This window comes from Misgurnus anguillicaudatus, chromosome 8 (assembly GCF_027580225.2).
Source record: "Misgurnus anguillicaudatus chromosome 8, ASM2758022v2, whole genome shotgun sequence".
Taxonomy (NCBI): Eukaryota; Metazoa; Chordata; class Actinopteri; order Cypriniformes; family Cobitidae; genus Misgurnus; species Misgurnus anguillicaudatus.
In genome coordinates this window covers 44329719-44352718 of record NC_073344.2, presented here as the reverse complement: position 1 = coordinate 44352718, position 23000 = coordinate 44329719, and the positions used below count along the sequence as shown (strand labels likewise).

General features: G+C 36.1%; 1 long non-coding RNA gene across 1 annotated transcript; it reads left to right on the top strand.

Moving 5' to 3' along the window:
- Positions 1-14486: 14486 nt before the first annotated feature.
- LOC141365927 (uncharacterized) lies at positions 14487-21882 on the top strand. Its single transcript, XR_012370896.1, has 3 exons — positions 14487-15856; positions 16829-16935; positions 21797-21882. It is a non-coding gene; the product is annotated as an uncharacterized lncRNA (long non-coding RNA).
- Positions 21883-23000: the final 1118 nt, after the last annotated feature.

The window sequence follows — 23000 nt, the reverse complement described above, 5'->3', positions numbered from 1 at the left end:
AGAATTTGCTGTTGGGAGTCTCTCCTTCGCTGGTTCAACTCCTCTGTCTCCTTCCTTTCATGTTTTCTGACAGTTGGTATCACATAAAAACTAATTCCGGGGTTCTTTTTGCTGTTGTTAGAACAGCCGTGTATTACACCACATACCATCGCGCATTCTAAAAAAAATTACATCGATAATACCATGCATAATACCCACGCTGCCTCGCTTGTCAATTGACAGACTGACAGTTCTATGTCAACAACATGGCCGCCGCGAACATTGATGATGTAGATCGAATAACTCCTATTGCTAGGCATACGAATGTGCTGTTTTGACTGGTTTTTAAATGTTTATTATGAAACACAGGAAGACCAGCATAATTTGTACAGCTGGGGGTTGTCATAAAATCTGCTACAAATGCAATAAATAAATAGTATCTCCTACTCGCTGCTTTTGCTCTCAGGTGTTGTTGCTGTGTGAGCATTAAAGACTAGAGATCGTCCGATACTCATTTTTTTAAACCGATGCCAATAACAAATATTTGGATGCTTATGTGCCCGATAACCGATATGCTGAACCGATTTTATTTACTGTTATACTTCTGTTTTTGACATAATAATTACTACAACACTACTGAACTGAACAAACCCTTATAATAATAATCATCATCACAATCACTCCCTCTTTGCATACAAAGTAATAAATAGAGGGGTCTGAAAGAGTGAAGAATAATATTAATTTAATGAATAATGTAGAAACTATATTCCCAATACATGGACCATTCCAAACACCCCTATCATTTCTTCAGAAATGGACTGATCCAAAGGTGGCGCTGCGGTTGGCAGCGGAAGAGAGAGAAAAGTATAGCGGAGTTGGCTGCTTGTTATACATAGTTTATAGAGTAAAACAGGTGGATTAAGTGCCTTTTTTAGAATAATATGGTTGTTTTGACCAGCAACATGTAGCCTTCAGCAGTAAAACAAGTAGTTAGCAAAGAGGTTTTACAAATAATATCACTGACTGGAATACTACATTCAGGAAAGTAACAAACAAAACGGCTTATATATCACTGAATTTCTTAACTGGTAATGTAATTTGATGTCAGAATAATTAATATTTTGTTGTTATAGCTTATGAAATGGCTGTTGACAGCGCTGTTATCTATGCATTTACTCACGCATTAACTGTATCAAACTGTGACCGCTTGCGGAGGTAATAAATAATTAATTAATATCCACAAACATTTATATAGATATTTTAGCAAAATAATGTTTATCTGGTAAATTTTAATATAACTTAGGGTAAATCTTGTTAAAAGCTTCAGCCTTCAACCCCGGTAAGTGAACAGCACGTGATTTTGTGAGTTCGTCTCTATTCTTTGGACAAACTGCATACATTGCTTTTAATATATCAACTTATTTAACATAACATACATTAATGCACAAATAAGATGTGTTATAAATGCCTCAGATGCAAAGTAAGTATACTCAAAGTCCTTTTAATGAAGTCGCGTCACTCCGCCGTCATATTTGCTGTGCACGCTGCTGCTGCTGTGAGCTCCTCTCCTCAGATGCGTCCAGCGCGCAATTCTCAATTCTCTCGTTTATCGGTCAATCCGATATCACAAACCCGATATCCGATCATCGGAAAATGCTAAAATATCGGAAAACAGATATATCGGTCGATCTCTATTAAAGACCATACGTCATTGCGTAGCTATATAATTGATATCATGATATGACATTTTTTATCATGTAAAAAATTACACCGGTATAATCGTGAACGGTATAATATGGCATACCCCTAGTTTTAATACATAATTCACGCACAAGAGCTGAATGTGTTTGCGTCACATGTGCACCCATGATCTGTGTATCCAGCTACCCATTCTCACCAAGATGCGTACAAATGACGCGCAGTGTAATTATTGTGCAATAGATACCCCAAATTCCGCTTTTGCGTGCAGTCCTTCCCACCCAGATAGCACACATACGTCTCAGATACGTCTTGTAAAGATCTTTACATCTGCTGACGATCGTCTTTGAATAATACGTCTTCCATATCTCTACAAGACGTATTTAAGATCTTAAAAAATTCTAAATCCTACCTGCCTGCAATGCATCTCCGTTTGGTCTTGAATCCGATCAAACGCAGACGAATCAGCAAAGACCTCCAACTCATTTCATTTTTTAAATAAATGTCTTGTTTAACTTCTTCCACCCTGAAGCTATTTTGGGGATTTTCGCCTGGATTTGGCCTACCCAATTTCAAAAGCTTCCCATACCCACATGCAGAGGTTTACATACAAATGTTTGGTATCATTTTACAGGAAACCCTTTGAAATTACATAAAACACTGTTGAAAGTGCTAAACATGGTTGTATGTGATGTCAATCCTATAATAAACACAAAAATAAATAGGCGCTTTTTGATGGTTTTTTTCTAAAGTTTTTATTTGAAAGTATATAACTCTGGCCCTGAGTGCCTCAGCTCCCTGCAGACAGTTTTGTTTGATTCCAGCAATTGCCAGCTTACAGAGGAAAAAGGATTTTTTTCTCTATCATAATCTATGCAAAAGTTATTTTACTCCAACTGATGGGAGGAATAATACCCTTTTTGTATTTAAAGTGACACCATGTAATTTTTCAACCTTCATAATAAATTTTCAAGACCCTTGTGATAGTACATCGACTTTAAATAGGTTGAATGACATGTCTACCATAGCCTGACGGGGTCTGTATCACTTTTACTCGTATTTTAAAACTTAGGGTTTCTGGTAGTAACCAGAGCACCAAAAAAAACTACAAAATTCGACTGCTTTACGGCATACGTCACTTCCTCCACACAATTTGTTTTTAACGTGAATTTTGCTGGAAGCTACTTAAGGAGTGTAGAGAGCAGTTTCTATTATGTGACTCTGTGGCACAGCCTTTAGTGTCACGGACCTATGACACGGGCGACCCGGGTTCGATTCCCCTTTAAGGCAATTTTTTACATAAACTGTTGATTCATACATAAATGCGATGTTCTTTATAAATTACGGCGATTATATTGCATATAGTTCCCTGTATTCAGATGCTGTGTTCACGTATTTACCTTTCTTTTACTGTGTCTATGATATATTTACATTACAATCCAGGATGCTATAGCACTCAAACTTGCTCACAGTGTAAAACCAAACCCTATTCATTCACCAATCAGATCCGAGCGTTTCTCTCTTCTCTCTTCCTCATTTGCTGCGTTCCGCTGTCACTCGCGTGACGTATTACAAAGCGGCAGACCTAAACGCATCGGTTTACTTGGATTTGGAGCGATTTTCACACAAAAAAGAGGAATAACGAGCGCCATTGCGGAAAATCCTGGTGGCGAGGGAGAGAGAGAGGATGCAACAATATTTGTTTGGGAAAAGGCAAGGAAATACGTCTGGTCGTTTCTGAATTGGAAGGCTGCAGCCTCCGGAGGTCAAATATGCAGGCTGCACACGTCATCAAGCCTGGTTTATTAAGGTAAACTGAGCATTACATTCGCAAGTCATAAGCATACTGCAACAATTTACGATTAACTAAGTATAATAGTCAACTTTGTAATTGTTAATATTGTGAAATAAGACAGTCTTGATGATGTATACAGCTTAGAAATACGACATCCGGAGGCTGCAACCTTCAGATTGAGAAATGGCTTCTGCCACGACGAGTTCCTCATCAGAAGGTTGTAACATGACTGCGTTTCTCCCTGTTGTCTCAAAATGTTGATCGTTTAGCATTTTAAATGTTTAGTTTTTAGTTTAGTTTTAAGGTTGGCCAGTTCCTTTCCTTTGCGACAGTGCTGCGGCGCTTGTGGGCTCTAGGGGCGCTAGAAGTGAAAAATACGTGTCTAGCACCCCCTAGTGGCCAAAAAGTTTCATGGTGTCCCTTTAATTTCCACCTAAAAATATTTGAAGTGCTCCCATAAGCACATACAGTGGAATAAATGCAATTTATTTATATCATTTTAAAGAAAACCCTTTGAAGTTACATAAAAAGCTGCTGTTTGTGAAAAATATTTTTAGTTATGTTGTTTTTCATACGATGAAACACCAAATTTTCTTTTTTTATGTTGTAAATACTGCCTTTGATAGTGTATAACTCTGGTTCTGTGTGCTCTAGCAGACTGCAGACAGTTCTGGTTGCTAGCAGACTGCAGACAGTTCTGGTTGCACAATAATCACACCCAAAAAAAGAATGATCTCTTTAGCATGTCGCATTCAAAAGTTATTCTTATTTTACTGAAGGGTGTGAAAATACATTTTTCATATAAATATTTATTTTTTGTTTTGCACATATAATAAATAGCAAGGGATTATTCATGCACACAACCAAAGAAAATGCTGTGAATGGACTCATTTTTTAGAGTAGGATACGGAGCCCGTCTGATGACATGGTAAAACTTTTTTTTTAAATCGTGGCCACGTTTTAGTAATTAGTTCCCTCGTTTAAGCTAAATCGTGCCCACGTTTTAGTAATTTGTTCCCTCGTTTAAGTTAAATCGTGCCCACGTTTTAGTAATTCGTTCCCTCGTTTAAGTTAAATCGTGCCCACGTTTTATTAACTCATTCCCTCGATTAAGTTAAATCGTGGCCACGTTTTATGAATTAGTGCTCAGAATTTCATTTAAACCATCGGGACATTAACACAATCTATTAAAAGATCAAATTCACTATAGACATTATTAATGATGCATACTAAATGCAGTTTTATAAATTCCTGCCAAGAATTTCATTAAAATCACCGGAATAGTGACGCTTATCGCAGCTCAATGCATTATTGCTATTAAGTATAAAATTCATACACCTTACGGCTCGTGTATATATACAGTTTTATTAACTCCTTCCCAGAATTTGATAAAAAACATTGGGACATAACATAGCTAACGCATTGATACAGTGCTATATAAGGATCAAATTCATGGGTCTTAAACCGTTTTATTCATTCCTGCCCGGAATAAAACAAACAAAAAAAAACATCGGGACATTAACATGACACTTAACGCATGAATACAGTGCTATTTAAAGATCAAGTTTACTATATTATTAATGAGTCATACTTCATATACAATTGTATTAATTCCTGTGCAGTATAAAAAAAAACTTAACACAACCTTAGTGACATTAACATGACGCTTAATGCATGCTAATGCATTAAATACAGTGCTATTAAGATCAAAATCACTTTATTAATAAGTCACATATCCCGTTTTATTTATTCCTGCCCAGAACTAAAAACATATTGGGACATTAACGTGAGCTGGCTCATGATACAATGCTATCAAATTCATACACCTTGGGTCTTATACAGTTTTATTAATTCGTGCCATTAGGCCGTAGGCCATTAAAAAGTAATGTAACGCTTAACGCATTAATACAGTGCTATTTAAAGATCAAGTTTACTATATACCTTATTAATGAGTACTACATATAGCCTAGTTTTATTAATTCTTGTGCAGAATTTAAAAAATATAGCTTAATGCATGCTAATACATTAAATACAGTTCTATTAAAAGATCAAGTTTACTATATACCTTATTAATGAATCATACTTCATATACAGTTTTATTAATTCCTGTGCAGAATAAAAAAAAAACCTTAACACAACCTCAGGGACAGTGGCGGATGCAGAACGTGTCACTTTTGAATAAGAAACTATAACAAGTCTATAAAATTCGTCAAAACTTCAGGAATCATAAGCGTATTGATGAGAATACTTATTTAAACAGCATACACACACACCCGAACTGCACGTCACATTTTTAACATTATTGATACTTTAAATTGTAATGCAACGTGACATTAATTAAGCCTGTTTGGTAAAAAAAAAATGATTGGGCTGTCATAGCCTACAAAAAAAGAACCTGCACACAGTGACAAGAAATGAAGAGTTTCGTTGCAAAACGAGATAACCACCATTTTTTTTAATTGTTCAGAAATCTCGTTTTTTGGTTGTGCATTCCAATTAATTTCAATGCAATTGCAGTTGGTTTGTTTTGATTTAAACCTTCATAACTTAAAAAATACAGCTAAGTAGCACCATAAAACAAAATAATAAGACGATAACATAATAATAAACATGTTTTGACAAAAATGTTAAAAAATGGATTTATCTCATTTTGCAACGAAACTCTTCAAATATAAATGAACACAAAAAAACCTAATACTTTTTTTTAAAATAGAATATTAAAGTGTTTAAATAAATTAGGCTACTAAATGCTTAAAATGAAGCTACATCATATTCTCTTCATGCAAATCACTTAAAAATATATTTTTGTTCTCACATATTTAAGTTAACTTACTAAATAAAGAAAGAAAAAGAGAATTGCTAGAATAATGTTAGACTCTGAGGTTAAACAAAATGACAAATAAATAAACATTTAATATACTTTTAGATGAGCACAAGAGCAAGCCTACTCGTGAAGAGCGGAGCCGAGGAGCGCGCATATCAGACGTGAACACGAAAGGAATAATGGGTTTAATTATGCTTTTTACTTCATTTCCTGACAGTTTCACTTGTTAGTGAGGATATTAATGAGTAACAACATGACCCCGAATTACATACAATATAATTACGTATAAATCTGAGAGAATGCAAACACATTACAATATTTTTCCTCCGCCCGATGGGCAGGCCGCAGATACATTTTGGTAGCCCGACAGGAATTCGCAATAGCCCCGGGACGTCGGCCTAGCGATTTTGCGAGCCCTGCATAGGTTTGTTTTGTAGAAAGACTTTCGTTAAAGTGAATTTCGTTTTGTATAAATTGTATCTTAATAATAATAAATGTTTAATCAAACAATTGCCTCGATTGAATTAATAAGAAGCAAACCAAGAACGTCTGTGATGTGAATTGAAGTGAACCCACTATATTTCCGCAGCCTACGTCTTTCTGCTTTAAATGCATTTCTTAAATTAATGTCTTAATTACACAGTAGGCTTATAAGTTGTTATGATAGGCTATTTGTTGCTTAAAAGCAATAGGCTATATTGTATAAAGTGTAGCAATAAACGTGCCGTGACTTATAGTGCTGAGTTAAAGAGCTGGGCCAGGTTTCCCGATAACGATTGATCTTAGCACTTAAGAGCGCTTTCTACGAGCTACTTAACGAACACTCGTTGTTCATTTACGTGCGTTTCCCAAAGATGCACGTTAAACGATCGCTCGCAGCTGGGTTTTAAGTGCTACTTACGAGTCGCTATCCCTTTGTCAAGTGCTGAAATGTCACATTTAGAATGACTCGAATTTGTTGCAGAAGCTTGTTTAGGCTAATGATCTCCAGCTGATGTGCACTAACGTTTTTTTATTATATTTTTCATTATTGTTTAAACAATTATTTGTTTAAAACTATTACAATGTTTTAATAATTTGTGCATAATGAAATATTCTTTTCCGTATTTAGTTAGGACTCGTCCCACTGCGAAATGCCTTCTGCATTTTATGTATAGTTTAGATTATTATTATCAGTTTTTCATTATCTATGTTTATTTATTATTAGGGATTATTGCATTGTACCGTACATATTTAATTGCTTTCCTTAATCAGATGCCATTTCTTTTGAAAACAGTTATTTGTACTGTAGATTAATTAGAAGCAATTGGTAGGAACCATTTATCAATTCGCTAGTACCAACTTTTACCAAAATTTACCAAATATGTTTCCCTTCTTTATTAATTTATGTTTAGTCATTTAAATTTTATTTATCATTTTAATTTTAAATATATTATATTAAAGTAATTTAAACAAATAAACAAAGAAGAACCCAATAAATCAATATAGATTTAAAACATTACATTATCGTCATTGCTGAAGTGCAATTTGCTGGTTCTCCTGCAGGTGACCTTGTAACTCTGTTGTCTTACGATGCACTTATGAATGAACGATTACTCCAGAGCACTTGTAGATCTACGATGATTTTCAAGTGCTACTTAAGTTACGAAGCTTTTGGGAAACGGCCCGTAATTTTAAGATGATTCGTACGATCGTTTTTACGATCAACTTAGCCTTACGATGCTTTTGGGAAACCCGGCCCTGGTAGACTATATCAAACAACATCACTGTGATCATATGTTTTCTTTCTATTTTTTACCGCGCTGTCATATTTGTTGTGTGTTTATGTTATTGAGAGGAAAGCGCGCAGCACATACTTAAAACGTGTTGTTATTCAAAATACGTTTTCCACTTGCTTGCAAAAAAGTTCTCAAAGTGATCATGGCTCCGCGCCTGCTTAGGGACATTAACATGACGCTTAGTGCATGCTAATGCATTAAATACAGTAAAAGATCAAAATCAGTATATAACTTATTAATAAGTCATGTAGGCTACATATTCCGTTTTAATTATTCCTGCCCAGAATTTAAAAAAAAACATATTGGGAGTTTAACGTGACGCAGTAATTAATTAAACTAAATAATTCAGTGGCTTAAATATAATTAAAATAAAATAACTTAATAAAATCTCTTTATGTCCTTTGGGTGATTTTTTAGTTGGACAAACCAAAATAAATGACAAAATTAATTACTGCGTCACGCCAATGTCCCAACATGCTCCTCAATTCTGTGCAGGAACAAACAAAACGGAACATGTATATGACCTATCAACAAAGTGACTTTGATCTTAATAGCACTGTATTTAATGCATTAGCATGCATTAGGCGTCATGTTAATGTCCCTAAGGTTGTGTTAAGTTTTTTTTTATTCTGCACAGGAATTAATAAACTAATAAGGTATATAGCAATCTTGATCCCCAAATAGCACTGCACCTATGCGCCACGCGTCATGCCAAGGTCCCAACGGTTTTTTTAATTATTTCGGGCAGGAATGAACAAAACGGTTTAGGACCCAAGATGTATGAATTTGATCCTTATATATGATATGATCCTTATATGATATAGCACTGTATCAATGCGTTAGCTATGTTATGTCCCAATGTTTTTTATGAAATTCTGGGAAGAATAAAACTGTAGCCTATATATACACGAGCCATAAGGTGCATGAATTTTATACTTAATAGCAATGTATTAATGCATTGAGCTACGATAAGCGTCACTATTCCGATGATTTTAATGAAATTCTTGGCAGGATGTTATACAACTGCATTTAGTATGCGTCATTAATAATGTCTATAGTGAATTTGATCTTTTAATAGATTGTGTTAATGTCCCGATGGTTTAAATGAAATTCTGGGCACTAATTCATAAAACGTGGCCACGATTTAGCTTAAACGAGGGAACGAATTACTAAAACGTGGGAACGATTTAGCTTATACGAGAGAACGAATTACTAAAACGTGGGCACGATTTAGCTTAAACGAGGGAACGAATTACTAAAACGTGGGCACGATTTAGCTTAAACGAGGGAACGAATTACTAAAACGTGGGCACGATTTAGCTTAAACGAGGGAACGAATTACTAAAACGTGGCCACAATTTAATAATTCGTGGGAACGAATTGCTAATTCGTGGCCACGATTTAAAAAAAAAGTTTTACCATGTCATGAGACGGGCTCCGTAGTAGGACCTAAGATAAAAGATGGTGTATCATTTGTGGCTATCTGTGCTATCTGAGGCAGTTCATGCTCAAGTTTCACATACATTTACAAAAGATTTGATATAAGACTTGCCCATGTTTGTCATATTTGAAAAATATGAAATATGTGAATATTAAATCATATACAAAATTATGGGGGGGGGGGTGATAGTGTAAATTAAGTGTAAATAACTTTCTTACAGTAAAAGATTTCTCAAAGTGATGCATATCTGCAGAAAGTAGAGACCCTAAGCTTTCAAACAGTATCTCATATGTGTTACTGGGGTCCATGACAGACCATTAAAGATTAAACGAATATTTTATATTGAGTCAAAATACAACATTTTGTACCCGGGACTGGGTCCTCAGGGTTTAAGAGGTTAATTGTTTTAAAAATATAGTCAACAGGTTTTTAAGGGTTTGCATTAATTTTGAAGCAAAAATATAATTAAATATAATTAATAAAAGCCCATATCACGTATAATAAAAAAGCAATATAGACATTTTGCGTTTAGTCCAAAACGTTAAAAAGGCACTTAGATAAAGCACCGTGCACAAGAAAAGGTGATCTCATACTCTTTCTGACTACAAAATATTAACAAATACAAAACACACAGGAACATCATTGTCAACAGCCACTGCCCCTCTGACTGTTGTTGTATCAGTCTGAAATGAGAAGTTATACATTTAAATAAATAAAACAATTGCCAACAAGCTGATTATCTTAAAGTGACCCTGCTTTAACACTAGAACTACCAAGGCAGTCATTTTGACCGTTTTAAAGATTTGCAATGTAAAACTTTGTTGAAATAAAAACCCATATAACTACAGTTCCATGACTTTTCTTAAATTAATGTACATTTTATTTTAACATTGTTATTTTATTAAAATTACAAAACACAAACGAGTTCTAAGTATTTCTACCTCTAATGGCCATATATTACAGGTGTTTTATCTCCTCAGCGCTTTTTCCCGCAGTTAAAGATGTGCGTAGCTGTTGCTTAGCAACCTTTCTCTGGCAGTTTTGTATGCTTTTGCTAAGCTAAAACTTAGCTTTACCGTCAAAATGGCAACAAGAAAGAAAATGACTGTCACTGAGGTTTTATCCTTGCTTGAGAACATTGATGATGCAGAGTCTGATGGAGGAGCAGAGAGTGATGTCTCTTGGTCTCTTGACAGTTCGGTCAAAATGTTTATTATCTGTCCTAATATAACAGAACTATTTATTCATTCTAGATTTCATTAGAGGCTGCATAAAATTGTTTCCGATTCGTGTGTCAATTATTTCCGATAATGCTAAAGCATTGTAAACTCCAAAAGTCAAAATGTATTGAATAAAGACAGATGTAATAATTTCCAAAATTCACAATATGTTTTTATCCAATGAAATATTCTGCTTTATTTTATATTTGTTGACATTTAGACTTTCAAAAACAACATTTTAACTGCGGTGAAAAACTTTGATCTCCAGCTTGCCGGATGCAAATTGCATAAAGCAAATTGCGGCATGCACTTTTGTGGGAGGTCTAGTCGCTCTTACACAATAATATCACGAATATATTATATTATGTATGCTTAAATTACCCCACATTTTTCATAAAACATGACCATAGAAGCTTTGAAGTAAATATAACATGACAAAAATGACATGCACTGCTGTCTGGTATGAACAGTCAAAATGACCGCTATTGGCAGTTCTAGTAGTTATAGAATTCAGGTAGTGCTAGTGTTAATGCTTTCTGCAATTCCTGCTTATTATACTGGGTGTGACCCACATTAAGTGTGTTTGTCATCAGTTAGGCCTATATCACAGTAGGGGAGAGTGGGGTAAAGTGAGACATTTTTTACATTTGCTCCCCTCTAAGCGAGCTAAAATGATATATCAGTCAAATTTACACATTTCCCATTAATTCAGGATGTTTCCTAGCTATGGAAATTACCAGAATGTATTCAGGACAAAGAGCAGTGAAAATATGATTGTTTTAAAAAAAGTGGTCTTGTGTCTCACTTTACCCCAGCTTAGGGGTAAACTGAGACAGACCAGAAAAATCAAGAGGGTAAAGTGAACCAGCTCGGGGTAAACTGATCCTTTTTCCACTCTAAAACTACCATAACAGCACATATTGTAACAGATAAAATCCTGACAGCTAGCTTGACAACCACACATTCCAGAACTAATGTTGGACTAGTAACAGAATCAAGGGGATTGGTCAATTAAGAACATTATTTTTCTAAACACTTGAAAGTACAGTAACTCTGAACCAAAATGAAATACAACATAATATAATTCAAAAGTTATATTTTTTGGCCAGTTTTTGCTTTTATTTCACAGTGAGTTTCGGAGAGGACAGGAAAGTACAGGGAGGAGAGAAGGGTATTGGATCGATCGGCAAATGACCACGAGCCGTGAATCGAACTCGGGCTGCAGAAAGTGTGAAAGCACCACATGTCGGAACGCTGCCCACTATACACCATTGACTTTGACAATTCAAAATGTTTTAATTAACATTCAAATGACATATAGAACCAGTTAGATTAGAACGCAGTCTGGGGGTCAGAACAAAGGACCCTTAGAGCTAGTGTCTGCGGGTCAGCGCAAAAGACAATCAAAACCATCTATCAATATTTCTATCCCTTGCAGCTGCCCTTACTGTGGGTTCACACCAGACGTGAGTTCAACGATTTGTGCAAGTAGATTACATTCAAAGTTAATGCAAAGACACGATTAGACGCATCCTCGCCTGGGGCGATGCGAATGACGCCATATCAGCGGAGCACTTGCCGCGAAAACACGCACCATTCACCCCAAACATGTCTCCGCCCAAGTTGAAAATATTCATCTCGAGCGAAAAGTTTGCATGACACAATGTTAAATCCCGTGAGTAATCTAGAGTGAGTAATGCTACGTACACACCAAATGCGGGGCATTGCGTTACTTGATCTAGATTACTCGCAGGATTTAACATGTGTAATGCGAATTTTTCGCTCGAGTTGAATATTTTCAAATTGGGCGAAGACGTGTTTGCGGCGAATAGCGCGTGTTTTCGTGGCAAACGCGCCACCCATATCACATCATTCGCATCGCCACATGCGAGGACGTGTCTGATCGCGTCTTTGCATTGACTTTATATGTAATCTACTTGAGCAAATTGTTGAACTTGTGTCTGGTGTGAACCCACAGTACCATGATGCCTCGCGTTTGGTGTGTACGTAGCATTAGAGACTTCTTTCCTTCCTTGACCTAAGCAGCTACCCTCTCCATCTCCTCAAGGGGTGTTTTTCCCCAGGCTGTCTTCCTGGTGTATTGACTAGGCATAATGTTTTTTCTGCAATGTTTATAACATTAAAAATAAAACAAATATTACATTAAAATATGTTTTAGACTAAACTGAACTTGTGCCTCATGTCTCACTTTACCCCACAGCATTTGTCTCACTTTACCCCACCGCCACATTTTGGAAAAAAACTCTCTCTCTTGGAAATTCAGGCTAATCTTCAGCTAGCATCAACACAAGGTTTTATATGTTGGTAGTTCATAAACATGTGTGATATAAGTTTTTCTACCTGAATCAATTTGCTTTGGCACAACAGTTAATTAAGTTGACAGCAAGAAAATTTACTTTGTTCGTTGATTGGACGAACGTTTTGAGACCGGAGGAAAACGGTTTGAATGGGAGGTATCTCAGACTGAGTACAGAAGCGTAATGAAATTTAGCGGAAGTACGAAGTCTGACGTAGTCAGGCTAAGAAAATTTACTTTTACAAGCAAAAAATATATTTTTGTGAAAAAAACATGCTAACCACAGCAGCATGAGGTTCTGTCCTTCATGGCCAAGGGGAAATTTGAGGGGCTTAAAAACATAATAGTCATAGGACCACAAATGTGTTCCGTTGCCTAGATACAGGGGGTGTCTCACTTTACCCGATGTCTCACTTTACCCCACTCTCCCCTATGTACTTCGATAAAAGTTTTTGCATTCATGGAAACATAAGTGAATCACAGACAGCATTCTTCTTTTACGAATGTTAAATGGCTGGAGTAGTGATGTCACTAGCTAGCTAGATTAATTTTCATTTGACCTCCCCCACAGAAAGACACATCACATCATTATACCGTTGGCTCCGCCCACTGGTGTTCAGTCTAAAGTAGTAGTTGTTGACAATCATAAAGTTGTAATAACAGTAAGATTGTGATGTCAGACAAACATTGTGCTGTTGCTGGCTGTGGGAAATTAGTGTCTTTGTAAGGGTCGCAAATAATTTAAAAATATTTATGTTTCAAAATTTCCCCCCCTACCATGAACTAAACTGGACTGTCGCAGAGACCAAGTGTAGTAGGGCTCACACTAGTCACACCAAACTTTGGATGTAAAACATACTTTGGTATGATACAGTATGCATAGTGTGAGTACCCCATAATTTTACTGTAAACCATGCCACTCCTTAGAGCTTATTTCTATGTATATTTAAAACATTCTTCATTCTCTTGTGATTATTTTTGTAGGTTTCTGAATTGATGTCAGATGAAAAGCAGAAGCTTATTTTCTTCCAGTTTGGCTGCATTGTGGAAAAATGCTGGAAACTAAAATGCAGGTGACATTCTTTTGTTTATTGAAGCTATGACAAATCATTTGTTATTGATTGTACTGCCTGTTTAGTTAATGTTTTATACAGTGTAACTGTTCCTAAACATTGTTCCTGGAGGTCCTCTGCTATTCACATTTTGTATGTCTTCCTTATTTAACACACCTTATTCAAATCATCAGCTCATTAGTAGAGATCTTCATGAACTGAACTGAGGCTGTGTCCAAATGTTCACACTTGTTGTCTTTGGACTACTTACATGACTTTTTTTATATTTGGCCTAAGTATTCTAGTGGGCGTGAAGATCCCAAGCGTGCATGTAGAATTATTCACCATATGGGACACACTTAGCATGTGTAAATCCAGGTAGTGCCAGCAATTTGCACCAAACGTATTTGTGTTTTATTTACTACTTTTAATTTATATTTAACATTTTTAAGTTTTTCTGTAAATAAAATGAACACTCTAAAATTAACATTTGCTGAACTTAAAGATTATTATCTACACTTATCTCAAACTTTTAGATGCAGAATTCTTTGCTCCTGTAAAAAAGCTCTTTGTTTTGAGTATGTAGCTTTATTAAAGTGTATTATTTATTCAGTAGTCCTTAAATAAACGACACAATGTTGCAGTTGCAGATGTTTCACAAAATACATAACAATAATGCAGTGAACACCATAGAAATGTTAACATACAATTAAAAGTCTCGTGCTTTACATCCAGAACATGATGCACGATGGGATGCACAAAGTGATATTTGGACGCAGCCTCAGTCTGTCAGATCAAAGAGACATACAGAATGCACAGAGCAGTGGGACTCCATGAACAGAGTTGAGAACCACTGGTGTAACTCATTATGCTTACCTGACTCATGCAGAATTCTGGCCTGGTGTTTGGTCCCCCCTTTCTCTGGGTTGTGTCTCAATAATCTTTATACTCTTGTCAGTGTAATATTATCGTGGTCTGCGTACCAGGACTTTGTTACTCAGCTTTTCCTTCTCCTTCAAACTACATTTTTGTCAAGCTGCAACAAGTTGGAAAACATAATTATTAACATTTAAGGATTTTGATGTATGAACTATGTAACAAAAGCAAAAAATGTATAGTCATTCTATTAAGACATTACCTTTTTGTTGTTTGTTTACTGACCTTTCAACCCTGTTGCATTTATAATTGATCATCATACCTTTGGTCTACTGTGAACAGTCTACTGTAGCAAACTTTGAACAAAGTCAAACAAAAAAAGAGAAAAAATTATAAATGCTGAATATGTCTCATCTTAAATACATTGTTGTTGTTTTTTTCATTGAATTTGGATGTTTTGATGATTTAAGGAAAATTTACGTAGCATATATTGATGTTTTAAATCAGAGTTTGTTAATGACACTTAATCATTAACAAACATTTAAAAAGGTTTATTACAATACTAATTGATAATATTAATGTACTAATCTTGTTTTGTTACACCCTAAATCATTAGCTACCCCAGTTACAGGCATGACATCGAAGTACCGCGAGAGTGGTACTGTGATGTCATACTGGTTAACGATAAGCCACGTGAAGTTGGACACAAGGGCTGCACTAATCTTAGCCTGTGGTTTTTGAGGCTTCGTGTCTCTTCGCGTTAAATGATCGCAGAACGATTTATTTATCTTTTTCACCTCGATCTTTGGCCTCTTGTGATTTACCAAAACCAACATTTGAAGTAACAACGCTGACGAAGGAGTTTCATCAGTAGAGGTAAGTAACTAACTATATGTTATGCATGTAGTGGATCTACAGATTGATTGTCGTATATGATCATTATTTTTTTGGTTTGTTTGTTTTTAACGCTTGACGTTATCAATGCAAGGCAATATCGAGCTGCAAATCCTGAAGGCAAGGCACGTTGAAAATGTACATTAACGTTAAGTAACTTTTCTCAGTGGTGGTGGGGTAAACATTAGCTAGCCAAGACCAGCCCCTGTTTAACTTAAAGTTAAGTTACTTGAGTTATAAAATGTGTCTTCCCGCCCCGACTTGCTTGGAGTAAGTTGTTATGTAAACGACCTGTATTCACAAGAAGCCTTAAAGTTTTATAGCGAAGTGGTTTGATAATTAAGTTAATATATTTTATCAGTTGTATTAGCTATAAAGTTATTTATATCTGTGAATTAATTCGTATTTTTACCAGTTTCTAACAACACATACATGACAAAAGGCTAACGTAACGTTAAGTTACTTACCAACACGAACAAACTGACAGACAAATTAACTTAAACCCAACAATTAAAAAAAACATAATATAAATTAACATAAACGTTATGTTTACGAATTATATTATTTACATGTTAATAATGATGTTAAATGCGAAGAAAATGTTGAAGGGTGCCTGAGGGAATAACGGTCATATGATGAAAATGGCGCTCATGTGACGTACGAGTGGCCTCGCGGCCGGCTCGCGCTTGCGCGACAGAAGGGTCAACTTCCTGCTCCAACCTGCAATTTGAATCCAGGGATAATAACAAATAACCAAAGTTTAATAATATTGCTGGATTTTTATAATGCTTAATAAATGATGCGTGTAAATTTACACATGTTTGTTGCGTCACTGACATTGTTTTTTGATGCGTTTATTTCTTTTGTATTGATTGAAAATTGAAGCCTTATTTAATTTACCTAAATTTTTTTGTGTTTAATACTGATTTATGTTGTTTTTCTGTTTAATATTAGTGTGTCCTGGTAAACGTGTGCTCGGAAACATGCAGATCTACAGAGCCGACCTTGAGGCTATTTTTGCATGACATCCACTGATGGATAATCTGTTTACCTAAAAACAGGTAATGTATAAACATTGCAAATATAATGAATTCACAAGTATATAATTTCACAAATATTAAATATTATTTACAATTATTATTAATGATGTACATATTACATTACATATTATACATGTTCAGTTGTTCTGTTAAAGGGATAGTTCACTTTAAAATGAAAATTGTCATCATTTACTCATCCTCATGTTGTTCTAAACCTGTATGAATTTCTTTTTTCTGATGAACACAAAAGAAGATATTGTGAGAAATGATGGTAAACACACAGCAGTAAGTGACCATAGACTTGCATAGTAGGAAAAAATAATATTTTGGAAGTATAGTGATAAATGATGGTAAGCACACAGTTGATGGTACCCATTAAATTCCATCATATTTTTTATTCCTACTATGGAAGTCTATGGTCACTTACTGCTGTGTGTTTACCATTATTTCTCAAAATATCTTCTTTTGTGTTCATCAGAAAAAAGAAATTCATACAGGTTTAGAACAACATGAGGATGAGTAAATGATGACAGAATTTTCATTTTAAAGTGAACTATCCCTTTAAGTTATTTGAAGGATATGCATGGTAGATCAATTGGATTATCTTCCTCAATATCTATAAGCAGCATGCTATATAAATGTTCCACTTAAAGGTGTAGCAGAGGATTTTCTCGAATTTTAGAAAAGAAACGCTTTCTCCACTTTTTTTAAAAAATGCAATAGGCTTTATGCCCAGCTGCACTACTTCCTGAACTTCATCCAGCCCCTTGTTTCCTGTCTGCCATTATTGGACAAACTGATTAATCCAGGTGTGCCTGACCTCAGTAGTCACAACAACAATAATCAGACACACCTGGATTAATCAGTTTGTCCAATAATGGCAGACAGGAAACAAGGAGCTGGCTGAAGTTCAGGAAGTAGTGCAGCTGGGCATAAAGCCTATTGCGCAACACTCCAGATTGACAACTAGGAGGACCAATAGTCTTGATGATCCACCCAGTAGTCAGGGGGCCAATTCTGAAAAGAGCTTCCGTTAAGACTTTTGCGGACATGTTTTGGTACAAGCTGTCACCCTATTTTTTTTGTTAGAAGACACCTATAGGTAAGAGATTAGGGTGGTTGTCAAGCTGAATTATTATTTTTTTTACTTGTGCAAGCGATTTCAGGACAATTTTTTTGGTTTCCAGCTCAACTCGACAATCCAACAATAAATGTTAAAATCTCCACAACCACAAGGCCCATATACATAAAAATGGTATCAAATGAAAGCAAACACTCATGGGATGTCTGCTGAAGTGTCAGAATGAACATTTATTGTACAATGTAAGAGAAAACAGAACTAGAACATGAAAAAAACAATCTCCGCCTAAAGAGAACCAGTTTTCAAAGTGAATATCAGCTTGGAAATATAACATAGTATCCCAAAAGTTCTATTTATCAGTACCCCTATCTATGGGAATGAGTCAAGCCAAGTTTAAAGCTTGTAGGGAGAGACAGTGCAATGATGCACAAGTTATAAAACTTTAATGTCAAGCCGAAATGTAGAACTGTAGATGGTGGTCTATGGTGCTATTTGACTTCATTAATGAACCAGGTTGTAACACATACTATATTTAATTGACATATCACTATAGTTAATAATTCTATCCTAACATAACTGTTCTCTCACTTCTTTGGGGTTAGGGGTTAGTAACTAGTTAGTAGTAATACATGGTAATGAAGAGCACCTTGAACATTAAAAAGTAAAGTTTGATTTAAGTTCAGATTTAAAGACTTTACCGCATGTCTGGATTTTAAACTTTATACATACACACGTGAGGAAGATCTTCATTTATGTCTGGACATTGAGGAAGCATTTATCTTTATCGTTACCTAAGAAGAACAATGGAGGACGCACTGGAGGAGGATATTGGAAGTAAGTAACAGTTAATTTATACTATTTATATTTGCTATCATGTAATATGCTCATGGCTTGTGCAGTTCAGCCTACGCACAGTAAGCATCAGCAGACGGCACGCTTCGGATTGAAAAAGTTTTGCATTGTTTACAAACGAGGAAGCGATCTCACGTAATGGCGGATTTCACTGTTGTATGCTGTACAATGTTAAACACAGTTATTCACTTATATCCTTCATGGCAACTTTCACTAAGCCTGCACTGCTGTATCTTTTAAGTGTGTGATGTAATATGATTCCATGTTTGCATGCTTATTTACAAACGAGGACGCAATCTCACGTAATGGCGGATTTCACTGTTGCATGCTGTACAGTGTTAAACACAGTTATTCACTTATATCCTTCATGGCAACTTTCAGTAAGCCTGCACTGCTGTATCTTTTAAGTGTGTGATGTAATATGATTCCATGTATACATGCTTATTTACAAACGAGGACGCAATCTCACGTAATGGCGGATTTCACTGTTGCATGCTGCACAGTGTTAAACTTCACAGTTATTCACTTATATCCTTCATGGCAACTTTCAGTAAGCCTGAACTGCTGTATCTTTTAAGTGTGTGCTGTAATATGACTCCATGTTTACATGCTTATTTACAAACGAGTACGCGTGACCTCCCGTAATGGCGGATATCTGTTACATGTTGTACAGTGCTAGACACAGTTATTCACTTTCGTTTCCTTCATGGCAACTTTGAGTAATGCTGCACTGCGGGATTTGCTGTAAAATGATTCCATATTGTTTACATGCAAGGCAATTCCATACATTGCGCTTTACACGCGACACCGTTTTTATGAGTGCCGCGTTACACGGAGACGCGAGCCCGCACACATGGCCGCCATATGCAATGTGTTTTTAAAGTTCATACCCGCTTACAGAAACACGTTTAAAACAGAAGCTAGACGATAAGGGGATGGGCATCTGAAAACAGCTTTTTATATAACTAATCACTGCAGATGTTTATCTGAGATGTTCTGAATTTAGTTTGTGTACATGATAGTTTATATGAATGTACTATCAGTGATATTTACCCATCAGTTATATATGTAAGGATATTTCTGTGGACAATTTATGCTAACAGCTGTCCATAACTCTCTTACAGGTCTGCATCCCTCTCATCAGTACAGAAACTATGAAGTGGAAAAACACTTTTTGGACATAAAGTTATATGGTAACATTAGCCACATGACCAGCTCTGTTGTTTATCAGTTTCTTATACAAGTTAAGTTTTTGAATTGAGTTTGTTTCTAAATAAACTGAAAATGTCCTACTGACCTTCATCTCTATTTTTATTATATTGTTAACTTCTTAATAAACCTCAAACAAACATGTATACATTTGTCCTCACATTCTTTACTGTAGTTCCCAACATTCCTGCCTCATTATGCAGCTCATTATGCGAGCCTTTGTTTGCTAGCTGTAAATCAATCCTTTCTCGCATACGGCCCCTCTAAACAAAAACTGTCTTACAATTTCTAAATCAATATACTGGTTTATGTGAATGAGTAAGCAGAATGATTTTCACATCATTTTAATGAGAAAACTCTTGACGATTAGATTCTGTTTAGAAAAGTCTTGTTAAAACATGTTTAGTATGGGTTTTGTGGACTTATATCAGTGACTTAAAAATTTTGCTTTTTTAAAAACCACACATAAACATTTTTCTCTCAAAAATACAAACATGTACATACATGTAGCTCATATAATATTTTAGCCCAGTTTGTGCTGAACGCAGTGGTATGAGACACTTGCCATTAATATGTTTAAAGCAACTGAAAAAAGACCAAATGTAAGAGCATGTCAGAACTTCTGACAGTGTCCCAAAATGGTCGGACCCCAGAGGGTTAATGTCCTAATGATCAGCATACTTATTTGTATGTCCCACAGCTGACATGGAACGTTATTAACCTGTTCGGGAACTTCATTTTTTTTTGCTCTAACCGGTTCAGGAACGTCAGTTTTAGGGTAGAACCGAAAACCGGAAACGTTAAAATACTGCTTCTGTTCAGAACGAACCAATTGGGAAAAAACCTGTTCAAAGCCCTGATTTGCAGACAAACTGTTCTTCATGTGCAGCCCGTATGTGGGCAACATTAATCATCAATCCCAGCTGCCGTTGCCACTTTTTCATCATCATCGGGCGGCAGTGGCCTAGTGGTTCATGTAGGTTGTCTACAAACTGGAAGGTTGGTGGTTCAATCCCCGGCTCCACTGGACCAAGTGTCGAGGTGTCCTTGAGCAAGACACCTAACCCCAGCTGCTCCCGACGAGCTGGCTGGTGCCTTGCATGGCTGACACCGCCGTCGGTGTATGAATGTGTGAGTGAATGGGTGAGGCTAATTGTAAAGCGCTTTGGATGGCCATAGGTCTGTTAAAAGCGCTATATAAATGCAGTCCATTTACCATTTACCATCATGATTAGAAAGTTTGGTTCAGACTGTTGACTCTGCTGTGATCATCTTCTCTGGATCTGCTGCCTCATGCCAAATCACAGCTAGGCTGACACAACAGTGCCCAATGTGGTGTGGTACTCTTGTGGTATTTATTGATTATTATTTTTTAATGATCATGCTTGCACATAAATTGGATTATATTGCACATTTGCCCAAAATTACAGTAGGACATAAAAAATGGAAGCACTTTGGGGGGGATCCGATTTTACCACTTTTAAGAATATAATGTTAAAATGGTCAAAAAAACATTTACTAAGCTGACAACCTGGCTAGAACACATGTTGAGGGGTTAAATATTAATACCGGATAGGTTGTATGCTTGTACCAAAAAGTGTCCGACAAAGTTTTAATATCAGTTTTGGCCTCCTGACTATTACAGCCCTTGTCTGTCAAAATGACAGACATTGAGAAAGTTTAATGCAACCTCTGGTTGTAAAGGAAATTTTAAACTGATCTTCTTCATTCTGTCACTAGCCCACCACAATCCATGTTTACCAGCTGTGAAAGTGCAGGCCAAAAATCTTCCTTCACCTGTGGGCCTCTTCCCACATGTAGATAAGGGCCTCTTCCCACATGTAGATAATGTTACCTCTGGGAGATATTATCAGAAATCATAACATACAGTTTCACTGCTATGCAGATGACACACAGCTTTACATCTCCTCGCATCCTGGCGAAACACAAAATTTTTCTAAACTATCAGACTGCATCAGCGATATAAGTGACTGGATGTCACATAACTTTCTTATGCTAAACTCCAATAAGACAGAGATACTTGTTATCGAACCGAATCGCTACAAATATAATATGACAGATTACAAGTTGCCCATAAATGGCTGCACTGTGGTGCCAACCTCCACGGTTAAGAATTTAGGTGTGATGTTCGACAGCAGTTTATCCTTCGACAGCCATATCTCCAATGTCTGCCGCACAGCATTCTTCCACCTTAGAAATATCTCAAAAATACGCCATATGTTGTCTGCATCAGATGCAGAGAAGCTTATCCACGCTTTTATGACCTCTAGAATAGACTATTGTAACTCGTTACTCGGAGGATGCCATGCAAAACAGGTCAACAAGCTTCAGCTAGTTCAAAACGCTTCTGCAAGAGTTCTTACTCGAACTAAGAAGTATGACCGCATAAGCCCAATTCTGGCATCTTTACACTGGCTACCAGTTAAATATCGTATACAATTTAAAATATTACTAATCACCTACAAAGCCTTAAATGGCCTAGCACCCTCATATCTTAGAGAATTATTATCAGAATACAATCCATCACGTGCATTGCGGTCACAAAATTCTGGCCTCTTAATTATCCCTAAAATATCAAAAGTGTCTAAAGGTGGCAGATCCTTTTCCTACTTAGCCCCTAAGCTATGGAATGATTTACCAACCGACGTCCGAAAATCAGAGACAGTAGATAACTTTAAATCTAGACTTAAAACTTTTCTCTTTAACAAGGCTTTCAAATAGTTGTTTTAACAATGGTACTTATCTCCTAATAGCTAGCTTGTACAACCTAATAAATAAATAAATTAATGAATAAATTAAAACCTTTTTTTTTCGTCAACACTTCAAAGCATGGTAAATCTCATTAATACTCTTTAGTAATATGCTGAAACTTTGAATTGGTTTTCGACTGAGTCTTAACTGCCAAATATGGCCGGCTTGCAAT